The sequence below is a fragment of the Cupressus sempervirens genome, chromosome 9 (genome assembly GCF_028749045.1).
Source record: "Cupressus sempervirens isolate cs-2001-9-10 chromosome 9, ASM2874904v1, whole genome shotgun sequence".
NCBI classification, from domain to species: domain Eukaryota; kingdom Viridiplantae; phylum Streptophyta; class Pinopsida; order Cupressales; family Cupressaceae; genus Cupressus; species Cupressus sempervirens.
The window spans coordinates 462,983,084-463,003,883 of record NC_143126.1 but is presented as its reverse complement, the minus strand read 5'-3'; the positions used below and the strand labels follow the sequence as shown (position 1 = coordinate 463,003,883).

At 39.6% G+C, this 20,800-nt stretch overlaps 1 pseudogene; it reads left to right on the top strand.

Moving 5' to 3' along the window:
• The first annotated feature begins 2,187 nt into the window (after positions 1 to 2,187).
• LOC149539343 (expansin-A1 pseudogene) lies at positions 2,188 to 3,021 on the top strand (annotated as a pseudogene).
• Positions 3,022 to 20,800: the final 17,779 nt, after the last annotated feature.

Below are 20,800 nucleotides of genomic sequence, written 5' to 3'. Positions count from 1 at the left end.
CCGCACTGCTTCCTTGCAGCCCACACTGATCTACACCATGTAGCAGCTCGATTTCACCTCGGATAGTGTCCGTACACCATCCTACACCGCACTGAGACTGACCCAACAAGCCACCCTACAGCCCAATTTCCATACTCCTCGGAATTGCCTTGCCAACTCCTACACCCCACTGTGCCTTTGCAGCCCAAACTGTTGTTAAGCTGGTCTTAAAATGTCCCTGACACTGCCATCTTCACATAAGTTGCATTCCAACGAACTCACAACACCATGTTGCACTACGTCCATCTTCCTGCATTATGGCCTTGTGACCCCTGGCCACATCTTGACCCACGCCAAGTTCCACTGCTGAACCCAGTTCTAACAATGTCGATATCAACTCTCCACAAGCTGCATATCAGTTTGACCATCTTTATAACTTGATGCCAATTCCAAGAGTCGATGAAAACCCAAGCCAATCTGCCAAAGATCCACGCTCCACTGCCTACTCCCACATGAGCAATAACAACCTGAAGCAACACTCCGACCAGATCACGCACAATATCATCTCCTCACCAAGAATTGGGGTAACAAAAGCAAGATCACTCCAAGATTCACGCACAGACTCTAACCATGCTTAGAGCGATCAGCTTTGATACCAACTGTCACGGGGCTGGATTTTATGCTTATGCCCAGGTTAAGCCTTCTCCTTGAGAATCTCCAAACCACGCGCGGCACTGGCGATCCCTACTTCTGATCCACCATAAGATGTGACCATTTTCGTTCACCCAGACTACGCCTCCCTGTCTTCATCAAATGCCCACGCATCTGACTGCCTAAACATACACTCCCGCGGAATAGAAGCGCATGCCAAACCATCCTACTCCTGGTTCTCTTCCTTAGGTGCTCCACGCACGCATCCTCGAGCCTCTGGCTCTACCACTGTTCAACCTCCCTGCTGAACCCCGACTTAGCCCTTTTGATATCTTCGCCTCGGCGACTCCCATAAGCCCACCTTACTCCGACATCGGCCACATAGGTGATCTCAACTCCCACGAGTCTCTTGACCACATTCTGATCCTCTATGATCATCCTGCCACTCTTGGGAATGCACCGAGCTCCTAGAGCTCCTCATGTTCAACTCACCTGACTCCCCGAGCCCAACACTGCACCACTACAACCTTGCATCGAGAACCACCTAAACCCTCTTGCTGAACACTGCATCCACACTGGCTGTCTTAGACCACAAGAGTACTCCCTAGCTCATGCATATGCCTCAAAGCATACTCAACACCATCTTGACATCTCTCTGAACCTTATAGCTCAATACGCATACACCCAGTGCATACTCGACACCTTCACTGTACCTCTCTGAACTTCCTGGCTCATACGCACACCCGCACGGTATACTCGGCATCCTTATGGCACCTCTCTGAACTTCATAGAGTCTTCCAGTCTAATCCTTAACATGAACATGCCTCCACGGCACTCCATCCCTTGTTAGTCTCCCTAGCTCCCCATGGAGCCCACGGAAGCCCAACCCTTGCTCCCCACGGAACAACCGTCAACCTTAGCCAACTCTAGATCCCCACCATGAGCCCCAACTGCTTCGACACCCCCGTCTATGTCTACATGCCCTTGTTGGTGAACATCATGTCCTCGTGCACCCGGTGCACTCAAACCAACCTCCTCATGCATCCACGCCGTCTCATGCTCAATCCACGGATCCCTTTGCGTTGCACAACCTACTTGAGTTCCACACCCTAGCTCCATGATCCACCCACACTGTGGGACGCTGGCCGATTGAACCAACTCGGTGAACACTCTGTAGCTTCACCTCTGAACCACTTCGAAAATAAAGATATGATATAGTTTATACTTTTTTCCTTCAGCTCGCTCATCCTGATGATGGATCACATAGTGTGATCCGAAACGTTGATGCAAAAATTGTAACACAATCTACCCAGAAAACACAGCTAAGAATTTTAATGTCTTTAATTTCTATTTTTTTGAAATTTTCCTAATTTCCTATTCGTCAGCGGTCATTTTCCTAGTGGTTTTATTGGTTTTTTTCCCTCTGTTTAAAAAATAATATAGATAATATAGACTGTCAATTATTAACGTTCATTTATGAATAATAAAAAGAAACAGTTGCGGACGACTATTAATGAATAATAAAAAGAAACAGTTGTCGATTATTAATGTTCATTTATGAGAACAAAGCAGAAGGCTATTTCGAATTCCTTTGCTTTGCATTGGGTTTTATTTGTTTTCCTCTGCATTAGAGAAGGAAATGGCTCTTTTAGGGCTTCTTGTTTTTTTGTGTATGTCTGTGTTGGCCCGTGTTTAGACTGGACCAATGCCCACACTACTTTCTATGGAGGCAGCGATGCATCTGGAACAATGGGTGAGTGAACATTTCATCATTTTCTATGTTGTATTTTCTTGGAAATTCGGTATTTGGGAAGGTTTACAAGTGGTCTTATTTTGGTTTGAAAGTGGTTTTAACTGGTATTTGCATTGCAGGTGGGGCTTGCGGCTATGGAAATCTTTACAGCCAAGGGTACAGAACGAGCATTGCTCTGTTCAACAATGGCTTTTCAAAGCCGGCATTGTTCTCGTCATGTACAGAAGGTGAGTGAGTTTAAGCTCCTCCGGCTTCTTCCTTTTCAATTTCTATGATTTTGACTTATTTTGGGGGATATTTGAGGGCTTATGTTTTGGGTGGTTTTGTTCTGTAGGGTGGCCTGTCAAAAGAAGGGACGAATTCAGTTCACCATTAATGGCCACTCATACTTCAACCTGGTTCTGATCACCAACATTGGAGGAGTCAGAGATGTACAACCGGTTTCGATAAAGGGTTCTGGTAGCGGATGGCAAGATATGTCACGGAACTGTGGCCAAAACTGGCAGAACAACAGTTACCTGAACGGGCAGAGTCTGTCATTCAAGGTCACCACCAGCGATAGAAGGATTGTTACTTTGTATAACGTGGCTTCGTCTGGCTGGCAAGTTGGCCAGACTTTTACCGGCTCCCAGCTTTAAACTGGGTTTTTCATTCTAGCGAAAGTAGTTCCTTGTTTTTTTCCTTTGTGTCAATCGATGGGATCCATATATCGCTGGCCTCTGGTGGAAGATTACGCCACTCACTTTCGGTGACTAAAAATGGTGAAATCTTCTGCAAAGGTGCACAGCGGCGTAAATACTACGGCCATTTCAGGAACCCTAGTTGATGATCAGCCTCTGGTCATTTTCTCCATTGATAAGGTTCTCCAGCCTCTTCAAATTTTTGGCACTGTTTCGGGCCCGGCTCCTGCAGAAGCGCCGATGATTTCTCCTTCGGCTCCTCCCAAGGAGGATTTTGTTGTCCTGGCTAATCGTAACGTCGAAATTCTATCGCCTGTCAGAATTGCGATCGCTGTTCTTTGGCTTCCAGCTGATTCCAAGAACTTCTTAATTTATTTAGTCTAAGTCCCAATTTTTGTGCGTTTGTCTCTGGTAGATTGTACGGCATGCTTGGTGTGATATCGATTCTTAAATCTATACATAAATTAGGCGTTTTGGCGACAGCTGTTAATTAAATTTGCTCTTAAGCTACGTGGAGTATAAAGCCAAACACATGTCCTTGTACAACGTCGACATGGCTGCGGTTCCGTTTAAATATTGCGAGGTTGTTATTTGTTTTAATCAACAATACTTCACTTGCATATTTTTGAAATTCTAGAAATGCTACTTCTACTTTCGAAATGTATTGTAATTTGTTTCATTCTATTTTGTTTAAGGCTTGACATCTACTGTCAAAACTATTTGGGGCTTTGGCATTACCATATGTCCAAAAGAGGCAAAGTAACTTATGATGAATAGAAAACCTTCGTATTATGTTTTTTGGGCTGACCAACTGCGTACAATGTCTTTGTCTTTCACGAATACTAATACTGTGATGTGAAATTATTTTGTTTAAGTTGGGGAACTATGTCAGGTATATTCTTTTGTAGTGATTTATTCTAATTACAATGTTAATTATTATGTACTTCAAAAAAAATTGCATAGATGACAAGTCATTTTAATAGACATGAGATCTGCCAAATGAAAGCTTACAGGCTGATCAGACCTTGTTATCATATATTTTGTTCATCAACGCTAAACATTTTCATATATTTATATTTCCATTTTTACAGCGTCTTTCTAGAAGGAAAATAAACTTCCATCCTATAATGAGAACAAATAAGCTATTGACTAATAAAATTTCTTGCAGTTTATTTGTGCAACACATGTAGATGATATTTGTGTTGCTTCTCCACAGCTTTCACCAACACATAGTTTTCTATTTTTATTTAATTTTTTAAGATTCATTTACGCCCAAATTTTCATTTTTTTAACTAGTACTTTACATTTATAAGATATAATTTTACTAGTTTTAAATCCTTCACTTCACAGTGCATGCTTCTTTAGAGCTCATTCTCATTGCCAACTAGTTGTATCTGAATTATGTTGTCCAGATTTTCCACTGTACTTCCCTTCTGTCACTAACAACTTGCTCCTTTTCGTAGGTACTACCAAGGATCATGAATAGACGATTAATCAACTACAAGAGCACAACACTTCACCTTTTCTTTTGGTCCAGTCCTATTTTATATATAGGTATCAATGCTTTTGTTCAGCACACTGACCTGATCACTGCATATATGTTGCATACAATTTGCTCATTTTCTATTTACAACTAATAGCTTTTTCATGAAGTATGCTTCATTTTGCATGAACAACATACTAATCTATTTATTTTATACAATTGTTCCTCATATAGATACATAAATCTAATTGCATTACTGTTCTTATGATGCATATTATATGGTCATTTTCCATGTACTTTTATATAAACATACTTGTTTATATCTTGGAAAAGGAGGGGTACAAATTTATTAAGACATAATGGATTAGAACAAGGAGAGCTCAATCATACCTATTTATATTTTGCATGTACTATTTTTATGCAATTTTAAGATTTGCTAAAGGTCAATTATAAAATGAAGACTTAGCATTTTGTTTTTCCTTCCTAGCTTGTGGCTTAGTTTATAAATTATTTTGTACAAACTTAATTTTCATGAGCATGTCTGACATGTCCATAATTTCCCCACATACAACACATGCCATTTTTGCCTGCAACTATTTCCTCCAAAATCGTAACTATTTTAACAATAAACATAAGGCAGGGACTGCTGCTCACCCAGAGCCCTTGTTTTTTATAAAGCCACTTTGATGAAGATGCATCCAAGTTGGCAGTGATGTAATCACGTGTGATCGTCCCCTCCACAATTATATTTGTGATGTTCGAAAAAAAAATTTCTAAGTATTCTCCATAAATTTTTAAATAAATAGTTGTTTAAGTTCTTCTAATTAAAATAGATATGCTATTGAGTGTGTCTTACTCTTAACTATTAAATATAGTCTATTTTAAAAAGTGATATTATTTAATTAAAATTTGAAAAATGATTCTGCTTTGAAGAGCGAAAAAAAATGCGAAAAAAGAGCAGCATTCTTTTTACATGAAATATTCATGATCATTCTTAGTTCCTATTATGAAAAAATTTAATATTCTACAACAGATATCTATGGAAGATCTAGCCCTAAAATACAATAGCCCTCGCAATCATATATCAGACAATGACAAAATTCCTCCTCCAGCAAATCCAGCCTCTAGGATTTATCCACTGGAACCTCAAGCAAGTAGAAGTTTAGAATGGAAGACTTTCATTCCATCCAAAAAAAATAAGGAATCGAAAATTGATGCAAAATTTGAAATCTAGCACTGGCAAGCAGACTCAAATCATCAATCAAAGAAATCACCATCCTTCCTTTGCTTCTTTGGTCAAATCACATAGCATCAAAGATAACGAAGCTGCTAAAGTGGTAGCCCCAATGTCTTACGAATCTAAACAACAATAGGAGGGATGGATTCAAGTATGAAGTCGTAAATAATTCCAAGATAAAGGAAATTTGAAATTTAAGACCCGCTCAGAGCTGTCTAATAAGTCTGATGTCCACCAATTTGGTAAAAATCCTAAGATGTTTGCATTAACTAAATACACCATCAATTCTATCTCTACCATGACTTCAAATAAGTCAATCATATCCTTAATAGATCATTTGAGCTCATCTAAGCCTTCAAAGATTTTCGAAGCTAATAGTATCTTGATTTGCCTCAAGATGCCCTCTTCATTTCCTTCCAACTCCTCCAACTTTGTCTCTCTATCCAGATGTACTCAACCTTACATCCCTCCTTATAGGAAACCTGGCCTCGTTACAAACTTCTCTCAAAGTTATTAGCTCATCCTCGATGAACCCTATATGCAATTCATATAAAATTCCCTCTAAACCGAAGTATATGGACTTCAAAGATGTCGTGATCATTACCAATGAGGATATGCAAGATAGATGAAGGGAATGCAAATAATTAGGCATCTTTGCAATTCAAAATGGTCCTCAAGACATAATCATAATTTTATTACATGGTTAAGGAATCATTGTGAAGAACGGGTAATTATCTCTATCCATTCCAATAATGTATTATATTTGCATTGTCAAAATTCTAAAATTAGAAATGATTTAACTATGATATCATGTTTACTTTATAAAGGGCATTTAGTTAAATATTTAGCTTGGGAACCCAATTTTAACGATCAAAATTTGAGAAAAATTATAGCCCCCTCTTGGTATGAATTCATAAACATACTACTTGAATTAAATAATAGTTAGATTATGTATAAAATTGGTCCAAAACTGGGTGAATTTATAGGCTTAGGAATTGATCATAGTCTGACCAACAGCATTAGTTTTCTCATTAACATGGAATTTGGATGTAAGGAACCTAAAAAATAAATACCAATAGATTTGTATATAGGCTCACTTTCAATAGGTACAAAGGGAGAATCAATAAGATTAAGAGTTCCCAACCTACCAGGCTTTCAAATCACATAAGGGTATGTGCAGGATCATGGTGTGGCAAAAAGTGGCGATGTGAAAAAAAAAGAGTTTGAAGACGCCTAAAAGCGCTTCAAAATCTGCTCTGACTTTTTTTTACCTATCCAGGAAGCAAACCTGGAAGGTTAAGCCGAGCCTTATTGGATATCCGATGTCGTATCGGATATCCGATATCGTATCGGATATCCAATTTGATATCGGATATCCGATTTTAAATCCAATATCCGACTAATAATTAAAATCATATAATAGTATGATATATTATTTAATATTATTATTATTGATATAAAATAATAATAATAATATTAAATAATATATCATACTATTATATTATAATAATAATATTATTATTTAATATTATTATTATACTATAATATAATAATAATATTATTATAATAATGATTATACTATAATATAATAATAATAATATTATTATATTATAATCGTATAATATTATACTATAATAATAATATTATAATAACATATTATATTATAATAATATAATATAATATTTCATATATTATAATATATAGTAATGTAATATAATATATATATATAATATAATATAATAATAAAAAGTAATATCTTATAATATAATATATAATAAAAAAGTATAATATATTATAAATTATAATAATATAGTATAATAATAATATTTTATATTATAATATATAGTAAATTAATATAATAAATATAAAATATAATATAAAAATATATAAAATGTAATATATATGTTATATTATATATATTATAATATCGGATATCCGATATAATTCGATACCTATGCATGGATTAAACACAAAATCACAGACCCGCGGCCCTTATTTTCACGCGAATTTGGGCCAGTCAGATCGGATATTAGATAATAAATCGGATATCAGATAGCAAATCGGATATTAGATATCAGGTATGTTCCCCCCCCCCCCCCCCCCCCGACTCATTTTTAACCTAAATTTAATAGATTTTAACAAGATTTTGTTTGTTTTAGTTGAATCTAGGGTTTTTTTGACAAAAATGGTAAAAATTTAGATTTTTTTTTAATATATATTACGTTTTGCAATTCAATAGGAATGGCTGATCAAAATGATGACACTGAGGCAGGGAATAATATTCCTCGCAACCCACCACCAAACGATCCAGTATCCCCACAAAACCGTCCACCAAATGATCCTCTACCTCCTCAAAACCCTCCTCGAATCGAGGATCTGATAAATGAAAATCTCACTGAGTTGAGAGGTTTGCATAGAACATACAATAATGTACCTGCACTGGCTCCTATGTTATCCACGTTAAACACCATAGTGGATAATGTAGACACCTAAAAATCTTTTAGAAAATAAAGTATTTTTATTTTCTGAAAAAGTCCTGATGACATCATCATTTATTAATTAATTAATTATTTAATTAATTAATTAATTTTTATGCCATTAAATCCCTTTATCTTAATTAAAAATATTTAATTAAGGAATCCCTCCCAAAAATGTTTAAATCTTATTTAAACATTATTTCCTTATTTATTAATTATTTAATTAATAAATTGACCAAAAATCCTAAAATAAATAAAAAATTTATTTTTTGCCCAAAAATTGGCCAATTTCCTTATGACCAATAACCTCTTCCAAAATCTTCTAATCCTTCTTTAATTTCGATTAAAGGCTAATCTCATCATTTCCTACCCCTAACCCCAACTCAAAATATTTAATTAAAATTAAATATTAATCCTCATGTTTATTAAAAAAGTTTTAATAAATATCTCCTCAACCCAAACCCTTGAAATAAATAAAACTTTATTTATTTCCTAAAAATCTAATTTATCCTCACCCTAAGAAGTTCTAGACTCTTCTAGAAAGTCTTCATCCTCATCCTAGGAAAATTCTAGACTATTCTAGAAAGTCTTTATCCTCATCCAAAATCTAGACTCTTCTAGAAGATGTCTTTAAACCTAATCCTAATCCCCTCCTAACCTTGTCACATTCCCTAAACATGGGTTAAAACTTACTAACCCAAGCCAAAGTTAACAAATATCTCTTCCTTCACCCACCCTCATTAAATGCCATCCACTTGCCTATCCTTAAGCTAATCCTAAACCATCCTAATCCATCCTCTAATCATTTGCACAAGCCTAAACAAGCTTAAAACATTTCTAATCAAGTCCAAGTCGAATTTGCTCTCATCACCCTCAAAATATCTCAACCATAAAACTTTATGAAGTCCACTAGGTCATAAATGACTCTTACAAGCCCTTTTATTGCTCTTACAAGTCATTATGAGGGTCTTTATGAAGATTTTATCTCTTGAGCCTCCTTTGTTGACTCATCCTTGCCCTTTCCTCCATCCTCTCACCATGTGACATGTGTCACTCCTTGATTGGTTGTAAGGAAGCACAATCCATGTGCTCTCCTCTCATGCAATCTGAGCCCTCCATAAGCTTTTTTCCCATCCTTGCATCTTAGCCCTCAAACCCTCAAGCCTCTTGCCTATAAATTGGATCCTTCCCCTTTGCAAAATAACACAATCCATGAAGTAAAGTTATAATGCTATTTTGAGAGCCAAATCCATACTAAAGCCATCTATCCACACCAAAAATCCACAATCATCCATTGAAGCCCTTTTTGAAGCATAAAGCTTGAGCATACATCCTATCTATTTAGACAAAGCTACTCAACAAGAGAGCTTCTTATTGAGAGAGCCCATTAATGGCTCATATTCTCAATTAAGAGCTCATCTTAGTCTATCTTGAAGTTTATGAATTTTGTTTAGTTTGTAGAAGCTTTATTTAAATTTGGTTTCTATTAGCATACTAACATTTTCTCATATACATTTTGGCACGCCCGGTGGGACCCCGCATGGGTCATCTTCATTAGCTTTTTAAGTCAAGTTTTGTATGTCATTTGCTGATTTTGGCTAATTTTTCTTGTTTTTGTGATTGGTAGGATTGTATAAATTGGTTTTGTAGGTCTACATGAGCATGAAGAAGACAAAGGAACTCATAGTCAATCTCATAGTGTTTGCAGATTTTTCAAGCTTATAGGTGGAGAAAGCACTTGGGATTATTCTTCCTCTTCTTGTCTATATTCTTCTTATTCCATCTACTTCTTCTTCTTCTTCTTGTGGGAGATCTTGGCCATTTTTTTTTTTGTTAAGGAAGCAAAATCATACACACTTCTTTTTAGTGCTTAAAATGAACCCCCAAATCATACTTAAATCCATTAAAAAACTAACAATTTGCAAAAAAGAAAAAATCTTTTAACAAGTGAAACTAAACCAATCTAATCATTTGCATCCTTGCAACATCAAGGTTTTAGATGCATTCATGCAAAATTAGGAACACTTCATTTTTGGGAATTTAAAAAGAACTTCAAGTTTCTATTTCAAAAGGTTCAAAATCAACACTAAGTGCACACTAAAGTTCTTTTAAAAAATTTCATGAAAACTAAGAGTCCTAAATGGTTGCCAAAAATTGTCCTAAAAGCTTTGTTATTTGTTCCAAACAAATGTCTTATTGCAAAATCTTGAATGTTTCTTAGGATTTTCATGCATCAAAACAATCTAGGAATATCATTTTTGGGCTTAAAACATGCAAACTAGAACACAAAATTTTGAATGAAAACCAAAGTCCAAAGAGTCATTTTCACTTTTGAGTCCAAAACAAAATCTTGAATGATCTAAGGTTAAAACAAAGCACTTCAAAGTTCTTAAAACAACACACAAAATCTCAATCTTGAATGCTCAAAAGAAAACACTTGAATGTTTAACCACTTGTCTTTGAATGCATGTTGCTAAAATCACTCTTGAATGCCATGGATTAAAATCTAATTTTCCTTGAATGCATGATTAAAAAAACAAATCCAATCTTGAATTCTAAGGATCAATTAACCATTGCAATATCAAACACTTCATTTGGAGCTTCTAAAAATTGAACAAAACAAATCTCTTTTTGCAATCTAGGTAAAGTTTGATTTTTGGACATTTAAGAAACCTTGTTAAGTTAAAATACAAATTTGCAAAACTCAATTTGAGTAGTTCCTTGGACTCACCTCTTTTCTAATCACCCATCAAATATTAACCATTGGTTGCAATCTCAGCGCCATTTATGGGGATGGGTCTACTTGAAAAAGGTGTTAAATGTTCCACAATCTAACTCACTCACTTGGTCTTTGAATGTTTGCTTTAACTTTATCAAAATTCTTAAATGATCAAAACTCTAGATTAAATTGATCACACTTCAAGTTTGGGCACTAAAATTGAACAACAACTGACGTGGAGAGCCTCCGGGCGCGCGCTTGAAATCGAATCTCACACACTTTTGTTTTGGGCTTAAAACAAACTCACACTCAATCTTGAATGCCTTAAAGAAAATTAATCGATACTTGACGTGGAGGGCCTCTGGGCGCGCGAGTTTGCTTTTGTTGACCCTAACTCTTCTTATTATTTTCATTCTTCGATCGATTTACTTTTGTTGGCGCTTCAAGTTGGAATAAACATTGTATCTTAAACATGAGTGCTTGCAAAGTCTAGATCAGAAAACTTAAGCGTCAGTTGGTAAAAGAACAAGTGTGTTTTTTAGCCCAAGGTCATCCAAGTCTTCTCTCCCCTTGTCGTCTTTCGAGGCCATCTTGGGTGCATAAGATTAGGATCCAAAACCTTGTTTCTTTTTAGGAGGCCTGCTTGGGGATTTCATCACCCCTTGGACGACCTCAACTCCAGCGTTCTGGCGGAGTATAAGAATCGGAAGGTGAATCGAAAGACACCTCTCTTGGGATCAAGATTTTGTCACTCGGGCTAAGCCTCAAGGAACTTTATACCCTTGAGAAGTGAAAGAGGAGAAGTGGGTTACCGCTCCTCTCGACTGTGTGACATCTTTTTGGTCTCATCTACGGATTTGGGCCTCACGTACCTTGGGTATATCGAGGACTCCTTAGCTAAGCCAACTGTCAACCCTGTAGACAACCATCTAGGATGTTAATGTGTTTGAGGTGACTGATCGAAACATTTGTAGAACATACACACTCCTTGGCGCAAGTATCACTTTCTGAGAATCAAAAACTTCTATCTGGTTGTTTCTATCTATTGCTTGATCTTTTATTTGTTGAATGAATGTTTGCCAAACTTGGTCAATCCTAGCTTAGGGCATACTTAGCGTAGTCACTGCCTATTCCAGAAGTTGAATGAGTTGAAGCAAAAAAACCAAGATCTCTCAAAGCCAAGCAAATTCAGAAATTGATGTCAGAGCAACCCAAACCCAAACAGAAGTTCCACAAAGTTAAACTCAAACCATCTCTAGCATACCAAGAACTTTCAGCCAAGAGAAAAGAAATAACACCAAGCCCACGAATTGCCAAACTCCACAAAGTAGAGGAAAAAGCTACCGACGAAGCACTTCAAGAGGCCTGGTTAGAGCGCACCATCAAATTTAGCCAACATCCAGGAGTTAATCCTGCTTATGCCTTACCAACTAGGCATGATTTCTATGATTAGACACCCTTGTTTCTCCACATCTTCTTGGATAAGCTTCACTTTAGAGTCATTTTTGTAGAAAATCCAGCCATCTTAGGTTATCCCCTTAAGCATTATTAGCTCATCCATCTCATTTAGAATCAAACCATCTAGCCAGCAATCAAAACCTCACATCCAAGCCTTAAAAATTGTTGTCACTTTTGCCAAAAGTTTGCCACTCTTAAAATCTTCCAAATCCATCAATCTCACCAAGGTTATCCCTTTGACAGAGCTTTGTCTAGGGTGATCCAGCTTTGTCACTTGTTATCCCTCATCACCTTGAGCTAAAGGTTGGGATCCACAAGTGGTCAATCTCGTGTTCTTCCTAAAGGATCATCAGTCTATCCTTAAGTTGACACAATCACCACCAAGCTTACACATAGGAAAGCAGACCTTTTGTGCTTTGACAACATATCTTTGAAGTTAGAATCTCCAACCCAATCCTCCTTAGGTTTTGTCGTATAGCTTTGCCTTAACCTAGGAAATCATTTGCATAGAGAAGCCTTCCCCCTTTTGCATCCATTAGCATTATTGCATCTCATCCCTAGGAGCATTTTTCATGCCACCCGTCACTCGCTTAGCCAAGAAGAAAGAAACAATGGAGCCCTATCATTTGGATCAAACAGCCTCACCCCCCTTGAGCACTCAGCCATCCTTCAGCGCAGAGAAAGCTATGCCATCACGTACTGACATTGAAGCTTTCATGAACCAACCAGGAAATGCAGTATTGGTAAATGCCATTATAGACAAAAACAAAGAGACAATCATGGCTAATTTTCGAAGGGAAAATGTAGGAACCTTTGACTTTGGAAGACCCCCTCCATTATCAGATCCATCTCACCCATTGTTTGGGCAGCTACCACCACCCATAGGCTCTTATGATCCAAATTATCCTCAATATATGCCAAAAGAAGAGCCTCCAGCCAATCCATATGATCCAACAGACCCAAACATACCATCATCCACCCAAGTTGAAATCTCCATGCCGCAAGCCAACCCAGCCACCACCACTCCATCCTTGGTTCATACCTCTCCGCTCCAAACCCCCTTTACCCAAAACATCTCACCGTTCAACCCCTTCACTATTGCTGCTGCTGCTCCCCAACCCAGCCTTCCAAATCCACCCATCTCCCAAATCAGTGCTAGCATCTTTGGCCAACCTCAGCAATATACAACAGGGATGCCACCCATGGGGCCAAGTAATCAACCTTTCATCACCCCCAGCTTGTTCACTGCAGCCCAAAGCACAATCCCATCATTTCCATTAGGTTTTGGGAGCTCAATACCATTAGCCACAAATCTACAAGCTACTACCCTCACTCCACAAAGCTATCAAATCCCACAAGCTACTACCAATTTTCTACCAAGCTCCCAAGTGACCCCAGCCCCTGCCACCACTCTACCAAGCTTCCAAATCCAACCACAAAGCTATCAAACCCCATCAGTTCCATTCCCAAGCTTTCAATTCCCACCACCTCCACCACCAACTAATCCATTACCTCCAATTACCAACTACTTTTCAATGCCACTTCTAGGAGGTAATCCACCACCCCAGCCAACCACCAATTATTTGCAGATACCATCCCAAATGGGGGCACAACCCACATATATTGGTCAAACCCCACAAGCCCCCCGATCCTTTCCCCAAGCCTCTCAACCATCTTATACCTTACCTCCACAAAGCAATCCATTTATCCCACAGCCAGCTTATGTTCCTCAATCCCAACCTCAAATCCCATATCAACAGCAAGCCTCGCAGCACATGCAGCAATATGCGCCACCTCCCCCTCAGCAACCTGTCATCCACCATGCAGCTGCCCAAACAATGTACAATCCCTATCAGCAAATCCCTCATAGCCATCCATATTCAGTGGCCCCATCCAGTACATACCTACCTCAAGGCACTTCTACATTGGGGGCACCCCAGCCATCACCTATCAATTCAGAATGGGAGCAAATGAAGATAGCTCTAAAAGCCATCCAAGAAGGGAATGATCCGAAGACATTCAAGTTTGAGAATGTGTGTCCTTACCCATTTGACAGAGCCATTACCATGACACCATTTCCCAAACACTTTGAGGTACCCAAATTTGACAAATTCAGAGGAAAAGGAGACCCTGTCACACATATCAAAGAATTTTACATGCACTGCCAGGATGTAGCATACAATGATGTCTTCCTCTTGCGCCTTTTTCCCAAAAGCTTAGCTGGACCAGCTCTTGAATGGTTTTATAGAATCCCCTATGGTACAATTAAAAACTTTGCTGAATTATCTGAGGCATTTGTAGCCCAATATGCCCATCTTGTTGAAACAGAGCTATCAATAGTTGATCTTGTCCACACCAAGCAAAAAGGTGGAGAAAGCCTTGCCGAATACCTGCAAAGATGGCAAACCCTTACCACCCGCATATCCTGCACCTTGCCAGAATGCCATGTTGTGAAAATGTTTATTGATAATGCCCATCCTAGCTTGGCTCACCACATGACCATGAACTGTTTGCAAACCTACAAAGATATCAAAGAGAAAGGAATGATCCTTGAGCAAGGACTCATTAAAGATGGTGTGGTCAAGCTTTACAAGGAAGCCAACCAAAATCAATCACATTCCAATGACAAGTCTAGGTATTGGAACAAAAACAAGCACGTTGCAACAGATGGCGTCACTGACACCAGACATGTGAATATTGTTGGTCCTTCTCACAACCAGTCCAACCCACCATATCAACCAAAAAATAAACAAGCTATCAACTACCAACAACAGAATAACCAAAGCTATCAAAACCACAATCCAAGACCCAACTTCCAAGGGTCTAGCAATCAAGCTAATGCCATCAATGTAGCTGCAGGACAAAAGCCTAGATTCCAACCTACACCTAGAAACTATACACCCCTTGGTGAACCATTGGATGTCATTTTTGAGAAATTAGTCAAAGAAAACCTCATCAAATTTCCCCCTACCCAGCAAATTGACCCAAGCCAATCCAAAGCTACATGGTACAAAGATAATGAGTACTGCAAATTTCATAGGGTAAAAGGTCACACTACCCTCAGATGCATGAAACTAAAAGACTATGTGCAGGACCTCATTGATCGGAAGGAAATCACTGTTGGTGCCCAAACCTCTCCCAATGCAGGCTTACAAATCTATCAAAATGCTTTTCCTCCACACCACAACCAAAATCTTGGAAAAGCACCTATCCAAACCAACAACAACACCACCAACAACCGTCAGCCAAACCAACAGCATGGGAAGAACAATGACCACACTTCATCCTATATAGACTATGGTAGCCTTATAGGTTGTATATCCGAGAAAGAGCCTTCCGTCAATGTTATCAATATCCAAGGACCAAACAATGAGTGTGCAGTCACCACTCGAAGAGCGCGATTTAACATCGCAGGCCCACCTGTTACACCAACACCATCAGCTCCATCAAAAAGCCAGTACAATATCTTGGAACACCTTGGGAACATGCCAGCCCAAATCTCCATTTTAGACCTTCTTCGCACTAGTCCTGTGTACAAGAACATCCTTGATAGTGCTCTCATAGAATCTCGTGTCCCTTTTGATATCAATGCTACTGATTTTCGTAATCTTGTTGGACAACTCTCATCCTCATGTGCCCTATCGTTCAAACCCACCGACATACCCGTGGTTGAGCCAGATCACACCCTTCCGCTTCGCATAGCCATCATGGTATCCAACTTTGCTGTAAAAAGAGTAATGATAGATAATGGATCAGCCTTGAATATTTGCACCCTAAAATTCATAAAACAAGCTGGGTATACTGAGGCAGATATCATCAGTGAGGTTATCACCATCAAAGCCTATGACAACTTGGAAAGAACCACAGAAGGAACTATTTTGCTGCCAATCAAGGTTGGGCCAGTCATCCAAGAGACACTCTGCCATGTTATTGATCTAAACCTACCATTTAACATCCTCCTTGGTCGCCCATGGATTCATGCCATGAAAGCCGTTCCATCCACTTACCATCAGTGCATCAAATTTCCGCATCAAGGCACTGAGGTAACCATCCATGCCGATCCAGAACCCTTTGCTTACTGCAATGCGGTTGAAGCTTCATATACAAACCATTGCCCTGGAATTGATATTGGCACATCCATCGCCAGCTCATCCCACACTTATAATGACCCAGAAACCATCCTCGCCTCTACCCTGTCTACCGTGAAGATCAATAACAAAGGTTGTGGAGAGTATAGTCTGTCAGATGCATTTGCTGTCGGGGCACTCCCACTTGATCCACATGCCCATGGACGACCGACATATCACAAATCTAAGGAAATTCCACCTCCTCGATACAAACAGTTTGGCCCAACAACCTTTGTATCCTCGAAAATCCCTCTTCATGAGGAGCTCACTCCAGATATCAACAAATGGTTACATAAGGATGCACCTCAAAGAAATCAAGCACGCCTTGATCACTTTAGCCAAAAGTATCCCCAAGAACATAAGCTCATCACTAACAAATGGAACTATCAAGGTGGTGGTCTAGGACCAGAAGAAAGAGGCATGCAGTGCCCCATCGACGCACACAAGTGGGAATCGAAGTCAGGTCTTGGCTTTGGCATACCCACAACTGGGGGCACCAATGAGAACGGTCACGCTTTTTCAAACATTCACCGCGACCTTGTTGAAATTGAAGACATTCCTGAGGAAGTTGAAAAGAGAGCCTACGACGATATCCTAGACCAAATCTCCCTCGGAGACTCTGTTCTCCAAGAACTATCCATCCACCTCATTGACCTACCACTCGCCCATCCACAACTCATAGATTGGGACCAACCAAGTGTCATACACATCGATGAGTTCACATCAGAGGAGGCACTTCTAAGATTCATGGGAGCTGAAACTCCTCACAAGAAAACAAAGCCAGATTCTGCCTATATCTACAAGCTAGATCCCAAGGGGTATTTTGGAGAAAATCCCCAACCTAGTTCCGATACACCCAAAATTGGAACTAAGGTGAATCTGAGACTAGCTAAGGCAACGAAGAGAACCCCTCAGCAAGAAAATCCAGAGCCACAAGAAGAACATGAGGATTTAGCATTGCCTCCTCAAGATAATCGACCAGAGGTGTCTTCTATTCTAATTGAGGATACTCGAGAAGTCAACATTGGTTCTTCAGAGATCCCCAGACTTGTTCAAATTGCTGCATCCCTATCACAAGACCAAGCTGACCTCCTCTTTGAGGTCTTAAGAGAGAATATTGGCCGATTTGCATGGTCATATCAGGACATGCCAGGACTTGATCCAAAGCTTGTAGTTCATCATCTTGCAGTTGATCCAAAGATCAAGCCTGTCAGACAAAAGCTTAGAAAAATGCACCCCAAGGTGGCATTATTGGTCAAAGCTGAATTAGAAAGAATGTTAGCTGCTAAGGTTATCCGACCTATTGACTACTCAGAGTGGATCTCCAACATGGTCCCTGTCACTAAACCTTCCGGTGACATCAGAATCTGCACTGATTTTAGAGATCTTAACAAAGCTTGTCCAAAAGATGATTTTCCCTTGCCCAACATAGATATGATTGTAGATCTTACAGCTGGACATGAAATTTTGTCCCTCATGGATGGATTTTCTGGGTATAATCAAATCAAGATTGCAGAAGAGGATCAGCATAAGACAGCATTCACTACCCCTTGGGGAACCTTTTGCTACAACATGATGCCTTTTGGCCTAAAGAATGCTGGGGCTACCTATCAAAGAGCTATGACAACCATTTTTCATGATCTCATCCATAGCATTTTGGAGGATTATGTGGATGATATCTTGGTCAAGTCTCATACCTTCATGGATCATCTTGCTGACTTGGAGAAAGTCTTTGATAGGTTAGCCAAATATCATCTCATGCTGAATCCTAAGAAATGTGTCTTTGGGGTCACATCTGGCAAGCTTCTAGGCTTCATAGTTTCTAAACGAGGTATAGAGATCGACCCCAAGAAGGTCAAGGCTATCTTAGACATGCCTCCTCCCCAGACACTGCGACAACTTCGCTCTCTTCAAGGAAAGCTCCAATCTGTTCGGCGCTTCATCTCCCAGCTTGCAGATAAGTGTACACCATTTTCACATTTACTAAAGAAGGATGAGAACTTCAATTGGGATCCTTTATGTCAGCGCAGCTTCAACCATCTCAAGCAGTATCTCATCAATCCCCCTATCTTGGTTCCACCAATTCCTGGTCGTCCCCTAATTTTGTACATATCGGCAACACCTACTGCTCTAGGGGCACTTCTAGCACAGCTTGATGACTACAAAAGAGAAAGAGCCATCTACTACATCAGTAGAACCCTAGTTGGTTATGAACTCAATTACACTCCTATGGAAAAAGCTTGTTTGGCAGTTGTCTTCTCAACTCAAAAGCTTCGCCATTACATGCTAAGTCATACCATCCAACTAGTCTCCAAGATTGACCCTCTCAAGTATATGCTCTCTAGAACAACACTTACAGGCCGTTTGGCCAAATGGGTTATGCTCCTTAGTGAATTTGACATCCAGTATGTGGATAGAAAGGCAATCAAAGGGCAAGCTATAGCAGATCACCTAGCTGATGCACCTCTAATAGATGCTTATCCATTGATCACAGAATTTCCAGATGAGCATATCTGTCTAATTGAAGAACAACCCCCATGGAAACTTTATTTTGATGGCTCATACACATCTCATGGATCAGGGGCAGGAATATTGTTGGTCACACCTCAAGGAGATTACATTCCAAAAGCCTTCAAGCTACAATTCCCTAGCACCAACAATATAGCTGAATATGAGGCCCTCATAGCAGGATTAAAGATAGCTGTAGAATGGAACATTGTTGAGCTACAAATCTTTGGCGATTCTCAGCTCATCATCAAGCAAGCCCTAAATGAATATCAAACCAAAGATGAAAAGCTATTACCCTACAAAGAGCTAGTTGATCAGCTAACCCAACATTTTACAAAGCTTCAGTTTACACAAGTGCCTCGAATACAGAACAAAGCAGCAGATGCTATGGCTACTATAGGCTCGCTCTTGGAAATTCCCCAAGCAGCTACACAGTATGAGTTTTTAGTGGAGCAGCTCCTCACACCCGCCTATGCGAATGAGGATTCAAACCGTGTTTGTATCTTGGTTGGTTCCCAATCCCCTTGGTACCATGAGATTCACGCTTACCTTAACGATGGTATCATATCCCCTCACCTCACACGTACCCAACGCCAGAACCTCATCCGAAAATCATCCCGCTATGTTATCATAGCCAATACCCTATATCGTCGGGGTTATCACGATACTCTCTCTCGATGTTTAGACCAAAATGAGGCCGCAATGGTGTTAAAGGAAGTACACTCTGGACTTTGCGGTGCCCACACGAGTGGTATTGTCCTAGCGCGACAAATCCTTAGAGCAGGCTACTATTGGCCTACCATTGAAGAAGACTCCTGTGACTTTGTCAGAAAGTGTCTCCCATGTCAGCAGCATGCAAATCTTGTGCACGCTCCAGCACAGGATCTACAGCCTATTGCACCACCTTGGCCTTTCGCTTGTTGGGGCCTTGATCTAGTTGGAACTATCACACCCCTCTCATCTGATGGACATAAATGGATAATAACAGCTACAGACTATTTCACTAAATGGGTGGAAGCAGTCCCCCTAGTCTCAGCTACAGGAGTTCAGGTCTCCAAGTTCATCTTGTACCACATTGTTTGTCGCTTCGGCATCCCATCCACCATCTTCACTGACCACGGAGGTAACTTTGAAAATCTCAACATGGAAGAATTATGCACTTCCCTCTGCATCCATCACCGCTTTTCTAGCCCATATTTCCCACAAGGTAACGGCCAGGCAGAGGCAACTAACAAAACCCTCCTCAAAATTCTAAAGAAAGTTGTCAATGATTCCGGCCGTGATTGGCACCTACAAATAAATCCAGCCCTATGGGCCTATCGAACTTCCTTCCGTACATCCACAGGCACAACTCCATACTCCCTAGTCTATGGTGCCGAAGCAGTACTACCTATAGAGGTTGAACTTCCCTCCTTGCGCATATCTTTGCAAGGGCAAATATCAGATGAAGAATATAGAGTAGCTCGGCTCACCCAGCTAGATCTCTTAGACGAGAAGCGACAACAAGCCTATGATCATCTCACAGTCTATCAAACTCGTCTCAAAAGGAATTTCAACAAGAAGGTGCTTCCACGACACTTTCAGCCAGGTGACATGGTCCTTAAAGAAAACATGAAAGTCCAAGCAGATCGAGAAAAGAAAGGCAAGTTTGAACCTACATGGCTTGGTCCTTATGTTGTCACTGCTTCCTTTGGCTCTGGAGCTTATCAGCTATCTACACCAGAAGGA